This window comes from Paroedura picta, chromosome 6, assembly GCF_049243985.1.
Source record: "Paroedura picta isolate Pp20150507F chromosome 6, Ppicta_v3.0, whole genome shotgun sequence".
NCBI lineage: Eukaryota > Metazoa > Chordata > Lepidosauria > Squamata > Gekkonidae > Paroedura > Paroedura picta.
The window spans coordinates 11793601-11803678 of record NC_135374.1 but is presented as its reverse complement, the minus strand read 5'-3'; positions in this window follow the sequence as shown (position 1 = coordinate 11803678).

Genomic DNA, 10078 nt, shown 5'->3' with positions numbered 1-10078 from the left:
TAGTCCTGCTCTGATTTATTATTTCACCATGCCTGGGCTGAGCTGGCAACCAAGAACAAATTCCCTTTGTAGTTTCCAAACTAGCCAGATGCCCTAACATTCCTCACCTCCCTCCTCCCTCCCACGTCCATTTGGTTCCCCTTCTTCCCATTGTGTTCTCACCCATAGTTGTTATCAAGATGTTGTGACTTCCTTGACATGGTATCTGTTTTATGTTCCCAGGAAGGGGGACACCTCCCCTGAACCCTATATGTGTCTACTACATGTGTATGTAGTTCTAACTATGCTTTAAGTGAAGCCGCTTGCTTTGCTCTAATAAAGAAACTTTCTACAAAATGTTTGCTTTTCTTGGAGTGAACGGAGAATCTCACAGAGAGTACTTACCTAATCACTACCACATGACAAGACCCGGTTAGTAAGGGTTCTTATGACTGGGGTCCCTCCCCTTCCCACCTCCTCCAGGCCCATCATAGGCCATTTGGCGTGGGGTGATGCGCACCCAATCGGGGAAACCCTTCTGGGATTGTCAAGAAACCCCTGGGTTTCACAAAACCACTGTTGAGAAAGCCTGATCTGGATTTTTTTACAGTGGTCAACCAGATGTCCTTTGTCCTTTAGCCCATTTGTGACATAATTTCAGCAGGGAATTGCCAAAGAAGATCATGATGGCTAGTCAATGAAAATCATAGTCGATGATCATGGTGGGTTTCATTTTCATGAAATGGTCTTCAGATCAGTTTGTCATTTTTCAATTTGGGATTCTTCCGGGCTTGCTGAGTGGCAGAAAATTCTGGAACAGATTCCAGGGCCCCTATTGTCAACCAAGCATATGGGCCAGGTCCGTGGAGCCTCAGCATTGCTCTACAAGAACTGAGAAGGCACCCAACACTCTCCTGGGCTTGTGCGCTGCAGGGGCGAGATCATTACTGATGGAAAATCTGTCTGTTAGGGAAGCGTGCCAATCCAGACTGAGCTTCTTGAGGAGCCCTTGTCAATCTTCCAAGGCACCTTGGGGTTCTCCAGGATACAGTTGGAAAATCACAGCACTGCCTCATAGTATGGGGTCTTGAATAAGATATACATGGTAGCATACACACAATGCACAGATTGTGCGGGAACAAACCCAGAGTTTTGGGAGAGGATGCACAGAAGAACGGTGTCAGACGGAAACAGAACTTTGAGAGTGGAACTGGAAAGCAAATTAGTTGACTGCACCAAACAGACAATTCTCGGAGAGCACTCCTAGCAAGAGATTTGCTGCCAGCTTTCCAGTCAATAGTCCTGCCCTGGGGCCTAGGATATGTGTCCCGGAGAAGGGCCTGGATCATCGTCAGCTATACGCAGAATGCTGTGTGTCCAGTGTGCTCAAATATGCCATAAATTTTGCTAGTCTTGAAGGTGCTTCTGAATCCTGGCTCTTTTCTACTGCTACAGACAAACAAGGTTCCCCATCTGGATCTACCTCACAGTGTTGTTATGAGGATGAAATTTCTACTGCTACAGACAAACAAGGTTCCCCATCTGGATCTACCTCACAGTGTTGTTATGAGGATGAAATGGAAGAAAGGGCAATAATAATGTCATTGACAATGTCAATAATGTCATCCCCTTTGGGTCGGATCCCCATTGGGAAAAAACAAGGGATATAAATTAAACTAGCTTCAAAGCCTGTTCCTAAGAATGGGTCTTGAAAGGGCCCCCTCCCCTGGGCCCCGGCCAGGCAGCATAAGATGGCTTCGGGCCGCAGCTCGCAGCCGGAGCAAGTGGGGCGGGTGGGGGCTGGTCAGCTTGTTAGCAGGCCCAGCCTAGCAGGCCAGGAGGCCCTTGTTAGCAGGCCCAGCCTAGCAGGCCAAGAGGCCCTCGTTAGCAGGCCCTGGTCAGTAGGCCAAGAGGCCTTCGTTAGCAAGCCCTCCATCACAACCCTTTACCCAGGGCCCTCTCCCCTTACCTGCTGCTAGCTCCAGACACTGAGGCGCATCTGAGAGCAAAAAAGCTAGAGTCCAGGGACCAAGGGTGGGAGCTGCAATCAGGGTGCAGCCAGGGTGATTGGCCCTATTCCAACTTGGACAGCTGGACACGTCCCACCCCCCCGGCTGTTTCACAAATATATAGAGGAACCATGGATAACGATAATTTTTAAGTGCAGGTATTTACCTTCCTGTTTGTCTCCCCTGCCCCCACATCTCTCCTTGCTTCAATAGTCCTTTAAAAATTCCTATATTGGTCTCCTAGCAGCACTCTATGCCGTTACTGCCTTTTAAACTACATCTCTGCTTCTGCCTGCAGTTGTGTTGCTTAAACATGTTATTCCCCATCCTTTTAAAGACGTTAGATACGATTTATTGCATTCGTAGAAACTCGTAGCAGCTTCGGATGCTGCCACCTGGCCAACAGCACAGGATCTATATGTTTTAGATAAATAAACATGGGTTGACTTGTAACAGGATGGCAGCCTTAATGGAAAATGCAGCGTTTGTCTATCGAAATGAATAGATCAAGTGGGACTTCTTCCCTCAAAAGCCAGTTAATTTGGGGAATTTGCGGCCATGGCCCATAATGGTGTTTCAAGGACTTTAGAACAGGTGTGGCCAAAATAATGGAGAATGTTCTGTCTGTAGTTCTGCCGAGGACCGAGGTTGAGGTCCGAGGCAGGATCATAAGCCTGCAATGTAATTTGACCAATGCACAGCTAGATCCCATCTGCTGGATCCAGTCAGTTTAAAGTGAAACTGACCAATTGCTCGCACTGGCGGGAAGATCTATTGTGTGGCTTTTCATAGAATCATAGAACCATAGAGTTGGAAGGGGCCATACAGGCCATCTAGTCCAACCCCCTGCTCAACGCAGGATCAGCCCTAAGCATCCTAAAGCATCCAAGAAAAGTGTGTATCCAACCTTTGCTTGAAGATTGCCAGTGAGGGGGAGCTCACCACCTCCTTAGGCAGCCTATTCCACTGCTGAACTACTCTGACTGTGAAAATTCTTTTCCTGATATCTAGCCTCTATCGTTGTACTTGAAGTTTAAAACCCATTAATGCGTGTCCTCTCCTCTGCGGCCAACAGGAACAGTGTCCTGCCCTCCTCCAAGTAACAACCTTTCAAATACTTAAAGAGGGCTATGATGTCCCCTCTCAACCTCCTTTTCTTCAGGCTGAACATTCCCAAGTCCCTCAACCTATCTTCATAGGGTTTGGTTTTGTATATAAGTTGGGGTTGGTTGTGGGTTTCTCTGGTTCCATTTTTGCCTCTTTGTACCATCATGCTGGGGTCACAATAAAGAGCTGAAATGAACTCCCGGTATCCTGGCCTCTGAACCCACAGATCTAACTGAGAAGTCCCTCAAAGGCTAGTAGCAAGATTGCTAACTGGGTTAGGAAATATCCAGAGATTTTGGGGGTGGGGCCTAAGGATGGTGGGAGGGGTTTGGAGAGGGGAGGGGCTTCAATGGGGTAGAATGCCACCGAGTCCACTTTCCAAAGCAGCCATTTTCTCCAGAGGAATTGATCTCTGTCTCAGGAAGATCTGTTGTAATCCCAGGAGATCTGTAGCCAGTATCTGCAAGTTGGCAAGCCTAACAAGCTGTGTAGATGGATGGATGGATGGATGGATGGATGGATGGATGGATGGATGGATGGATGGATGGATGGATGGATGGATGGATGGGTGAGTGGATGGAAGGATGGATGGATGGATGGATGGATGGATGGATGGGTGGATGGATGGATGGATGGATGGATGGATGGGTGGGTGGGTGGGTGGATGGATGGATGGATGGATGGGTGGGTGGGTGGATGGATGGATGGATGGATGGATAGATAGATCGATAGATAAGATCATCCTCTACAGGCACTGCTAAAGCCTTGAGCTGGAAAGAAATCAGGCATTTGTAGCAGTAGTAGAAGAAAAATAGCTGTTTTTATACCCTGCTTTTCACTTGCTGAAGGAGTCACGGAGCAGCTTCCAAACACCTTTCCCTTCCTCTCCCCATAACAGACACCCTGTGGTGGGGCTGAGAGAGCTCTGAGAGAACGGCTCTGTGAAAACAGCCCTAAGAGAACTGTGACTGGCTCAAGGTCACCCAGCTGGCTGCATGGGGAGGAATGAGGAATCCAACCCAGCTCACCAGATTAGAGTCCACTGCTCTTAACCAGTTCACCACACTGGCTACACCACGCCGGTAGCTTTTAGAGAGAACGCTGATCTGAAGTACAAACAGAACGGTCTGAACTCCAGGCCCCAATCGCTCCGAATGAATGCTGCAAATTAAATAAACCTGAAGATGCTTGACTGAACTAAAAGCAACTTCCCCCTAAAAGGCACCTAACAGATTAACAAGCAATTGAATTAATTAGCAGTGCGTCGTTTATCCGGCTCCTCAGCCAAACCCAACTCCTCCGATAGCTTGCAGGAATAAAAGTCCAAGTTGAATTAACAATTAAAATCCTATTGAAATGATCTTTGGGGGCAGAGTCCTCTCAAGCAGGATGAAGGGGGGTCTGGCTGCTTCCCAGTGGTCAGTGGGGGTGGGGGGAAGTCTTCTCACTTGGGCCATCCTTCTCAATGCAATCCCAGCAGACCTCATTTCTTTGGAGACCTCATTAACGTAGATAAAATTGAAAGGGTACAGAGGAGAGCGACGAGGATGATCTGGGGCCAAGGGACCAAGCCCTATGAAGATAGGTTGAGGGACTTGGGAATGTTCAGCCTGGAGAAAAGGAGGTTGAGAGGGGACATGATAGCCCTCTTTAAGTATTTGAAAGGTTGTCACTTGGAGGAGGGCAGGATGCTGTTTCCATTGGCTGCAGAGGAGAGGACACGCAGTAATGGGTTTAAACTACAAGTACAACGATATAGGCTAGATATCAGGAAAAAAATGTTCACAGTCAGAGTAGTTCAGCAGTGGAATAGGCTGCCTAAGGAGGTGGTGAGCTCCCCCTCACTGGCAGTCTTCAAGCAAAGGTTGGATACACACTTTTCTTGGATGCTTTAGGATGCTTTGGGCTGATCCTGCGTTGAGCAGGGGGTTGGACTAGATGGCCTGTATGGCCCCTTCCAACTCTATGATTCTATGATTCTAACAGGCTCAACCTTTTAACTGTTGAGAAACCCCGTCTTAGAGAAGCCCCAGAAATGGTGCAATTGTGCAGAATACGGTTGGGAACCACAGTTGTGTACATGCCCATGCAAGGCCCCTCCCCTTCTCCTCTACAGAGCCATTGGCCATTTTGGGACGGGGGCAAGTCAACATGACCAATTATATATGAAAAATAATTGACTCCAAAATTGGCCACCAACCTCAAGATGGACTTGGGAGTATCAAAAATAAAGAGAATTTGACCACACTGGTCCACATTACCTTGAGATGTCCCAAACCTAAGGTGACCAGATTGTCCCACTTTTGGAGGGACATCTGGGGGTACCTGGCAAAATGTACTTGCTTTTTGTTGCTCCATACAGACCAAATTTTTAATCAAGAACCCCCCTGGTCAATGGTGTCCAGCTTTACCAATGTTAAAATCTGGTCACCTTCAAACTCTCATGCCATTTGCAATGGGAATTAAAGTTCTCCCTCACTGGTGGTCTTCAAGCAGCTGCTGGACACTGAACATTTTAGGCTGCCCCTGCACTGATCAGGGGGTTGGACGGTATGGCCTGTCTGGCACCTTCCAACTCTATGATTCTACTCTTCTTCATTTGTGGAGGGAATAACTCATTAGGAAAGGAAGCTAGGTGTTGCAAAATCGGCCACTCCGGGAAACTGCTGATGCCACAAACAGCCCTTTTCCTTTCCTGAACTGCTCAACTGGACAGCCACTTCAAGAATCACCTCTGGAGGATGACATGTATGACACTTTCTTTCATCTTAGTACTGACAAGTTTCTTTTGTAGATAAAGCTGGCTCTTTAATGAGGGATTTACATGCAGCGTTTTCAGCTCACACCCCACAGTTCTGGCGGATATATAGGCAATGGGGAGGAGGGAAATATAGCCAAGGTTTCCCTGTGTTCCCAGTTATCTAAAGAAATACATTAATCTCTATCTCACTCCCCCATTCAGATTATTTTAGAAGGCTCTGTTGAGTGTTGTGCCGCCGTCAGATGCACAGTGGGTGGCAACCAGGCCTGTTGCCTCCATAGTGGCCGCTGTAACTTCCAAATTTCCTGCTCGGAGGGGCTTGCCAGTGGATTGCTATAAAACGAAGAATATTCTGGGTGCCACAGTTCAAGTAGGATACTGACAAGTTGGAACGTTTTTAGAAAAGGACAGCTAGGTTACAGCAAGTGAGCGATAGGGATGTGAGTGTCCTGCATAGTGCAGGGGGTTGGACTAGATGACCCAGGATGTCCCTTCCAACTCTATAATTCTATGGTGGAGGGGTTGGGATCCATGCCTTACGAGGAGAGATTGAGAGAGCTGGGTCTGCGGTGCTTAGAGAAGAGGAGGGCAGGGGGTGATTGGATAGCCGTGTTTAACTACATAAACCGTAGACCTGTTGAAGAGGGGGCCAGCTTGTTTACTGCAGCTTGAGAGACAAAGACCAAGAGCAATGGGTTCCAATGATGGGTAAGAAGGATGTAGATAAAATTGAAAGGGTACAGAAGAGATGCCCGAATGGGGCATGCCCGAATGGGGGATACACTTCTAGGTAGCACTGTGTGTGAACGAGACCTTGGGGTACTTGTGGATTGTAAACTAAACATGAGCAGGCAGTGTGATGCAGCGGTAAAAAAGGCAAATGCCATTTTGGGCTGTATCAACAGAGGCATCACATCAAAATCACAAGATGTCATAGTCCCATTGTATACGGCACTGGTCAGACCACACCTGGAGTACTGTGTGCAGTTCTGGAGGCCTCACTTCAAGAAGGACATCGATAAAATTGAAAGGGTACAGAGGAGAGCGACGAAGATGATCTGGGGCCAAGGGACCAAGCCCTATGAAGATAGGTTGAGGAACTTGGGAATGTTCAGCCTGGAGAAAAGGAGGTTGAGAGGGGACATTAGCCCTCTAAGTATTTGAAAGGTTTTCACTTGGAGGAGGGCAAGATGCTGTTTCCGTTGGCGGAGATTGGAGGAGCACCTGTCAGGAGTGCGTGACTTTTAAGTCTCCAAGATGTTGGGGGACTGGATTGGATGGCCCTTTGTGGTCTCCTCCAGCTTGGTGTGATTCTGATTCAAAACATGCTGCCGCTGGGCCTTTTTAGGAGTTCATCTTTGAGCTGAAATATTTACAGCATATTAACTTTGCCTTTGCTATCCTTTGCTATTTATTGTGATCGGCTTTGAAAAACGACTGTCTTGTGGTGAGTTTTATTGGATTTCAGATCGTATGCCGAATTGCGAACACGGCCCTAGATGCGGATCGTTCATTCTGCAGACTGGGGCCACCTGCAGAGAAGGGAGATCTTTCCGCACACTTGTGCAGTACGCATAAAGATTTAAACAAGGGTGGTGGGGAAAGGCATGGGATATTTAAAAATCTTTGAAGCATTGCCGTTATTTGAAACAAACAAACAAACAAACCCAGCTACCGTTTTGTGTGTTGTTTAGCAAACAGGCTACTGTAAAAGAAGGGGGTGAGCGGGCGCTTGTGCCTAAGCAAGGCAGGCAGCTGGGAGAGCAAATGAGAGAGGGACCGATGGATGAAAGGATGACTGAGGCAATAGGAGAAGGAGGAGGAGGTGATGGCGGCCGAAGTTCACAGGGCCTGCAAGATGGAGCTCTTCTGCCAGGCATATCATTGAAGCCAGGTTGGAGTCCCGGTGTTTCCATTGGAAGTTTCCTCTCGATGCCTATTAGATCTGGCTACTCACTCCCAGTGGAAGAAGGCTTGGCCCTCCAGCTGAAAGGGGGGGGGGAGGAGATGGGGACTAGAACAGGTTGATTAAGAGGTCACCATCTATTCTGTTTATTTTTTGTAAGGGGTGTTTTATGGGGTTTTATTGTATTTTTTTACTATTTCTATCTTGTGTAAACTACCGCAAGTCCACTGGAAGAGCGCCGGTATAATAATAATAATAATAATAATAATAATAATAATAACAACAACAACAACAACAACAATAACAACAACAACAACAACAACAATAATAAATAAAAATAAATAATTTGGATGATGTGGTGGACGTGTGAGAAAAGTGCATGTGTGTGTGTGTGTGTGTGTGTGGGACAGATGTAGGAGGAAGCAGGGGTGAAGTGGGTGGAATGTCCTCCTCCAATCAAGTCCCCCCTCAGGGCCCTTCTTGGACAGTTTGATTGAGTAAGATGCTTTGACAGCATTGCTAGAAAGCAAATTAAAAAAAATTAATTAAAAAAATCCCACTTACACGCTTGCATGTGCCCACAACACAACCCTCATTTCGGCAGTAACATTATTTAAACTATGACATGTGTTGTGTAGCCAGGTGATCTGAGAATTGTCCGGCAGCCAGGGTAGGGATGTTCAGAGTTGGTCTGCCATATCCTGCCACCACGTCACAACCCCTAGTGCTCCTTGGAGAAGCCACCACCCAAATCCTTCGAGGTCTCCCATCCAAATATTAGCCAGGTTTGGTCCTGCTTTGCCTCCCAGACCTGAAGGGATTGGGCTTGTCTGGTCTATCCAGATCTGGGCTGGGCAGGAGTAAATTTCCTGGTGTCCGCCCTTTCTATCCTTGAGGGTTCAGTTCCATTTATACTAACAGAGAAAAAGTCCTGAGGCGAGAGAATGGACTGGACCACATCAGATTGCATGGAGAGGATTGTGGAAGAGCACATTCTGGAATGCTCCCCTCCTGACCAATTAAGCAAGAAAATGAGATATCCATTCTTTTTGCTATGCTGGCTATTGCTTGTTTTTCTCAAGGGCCAGGACATTCAAAGAGCCAGTTTGGTGTAATAATTAGGAATGCGGTGCGGACTTCTAATCTGGTGAGCCAGGTTTGATTTCACGCTCCCCCACATGTAGCCAGCTGGGTGACCTTGGGCTTGTCACGGCATTGATAAAGATGTTCTGACTGAGCAGTGATATCAGGGCTCTCTCAGCCTCCTCTACCTCACAGGGTGTCTGTTGTGGGGAGAGGAAAGGGAAGGCGACTGGAAGCCACTTAGAGACTCCTTCAGGGACAGAAAAGGGGCATATAAGAACCAACTCTTCTTCTTCTTCAGTAATATCAGGGCTATCTCAGCCTCACCCCCCTCACAGGATGCCTGTTGTGGGGAAAGGAAAGGGAAGGCGGATGTAAGCCACTTTGAACCTCCTTTTGGTAGAGAAAAGTGGCATATAAGAACCAACTCTTCTTCTTCTTCTTCTTCTTCTTCTTCTTCTTCTTCTTCTTCTTCTTCTTCTTCTTCTTCTTCTTCTTCTTCTTCTTCTTCTTCTTCTTCTTCTTCTTCAAAGCTGGAATCCAACTCCTGTATTCTGAACTGGTGCCATAGTCCATATTACCATGAGTGTTCTACTGCCTCATTCTCTTGCATGTGCAGACAAGGCCTTACCTAATGGTAAATCCCATTGAACTCCATAGGGCTAACTTCATGGGGAAAATATGCGTGGAATCGGGCCCGGTTCGCTTTCTCTCGACGCTCCGTCTTTCACCTCCGAAGAGTTTTGCAGACCGTTGCGCCCTGATTGTTTCTCCTGCCGCCTGCTATGCCACATTCCATCTATTTAAGCATGCTGCGTGTGAGGAATTCCACTTGAACTTCTCCATGCGCCAGCGCTGGATGTGAAGTGTGCGCCCCTGCTGCTCCTGTATGTGACATGAGCTAATAATAACCCCGACAGTGTTTATCTTTTCTTCCCCCTTCTGAAAATTTTGTTTCCTTTAACGAGGTCCTTTCTTCCACTCCTGATCTTCTTCTCATTTTTGACAGAATTCATGGCAAGGGTTATATTCCAGCCCACCCCACCTCTGACGCTATTATCCTGAAGAAACCAAAGGCTCTTTTTGTGCTTGTGCGGATGGCCTTCTGTTGCACACATTCCATTTTTAGCAGCCCATTTGTTGTGGATTTCAGGCTTGGCTTCGGCCGTTCCCCAGGCCGCACTTCCAAATTGTAGCGAAGGCTCCCCAGTCCAGCGTTAGGCAGCAGATCTG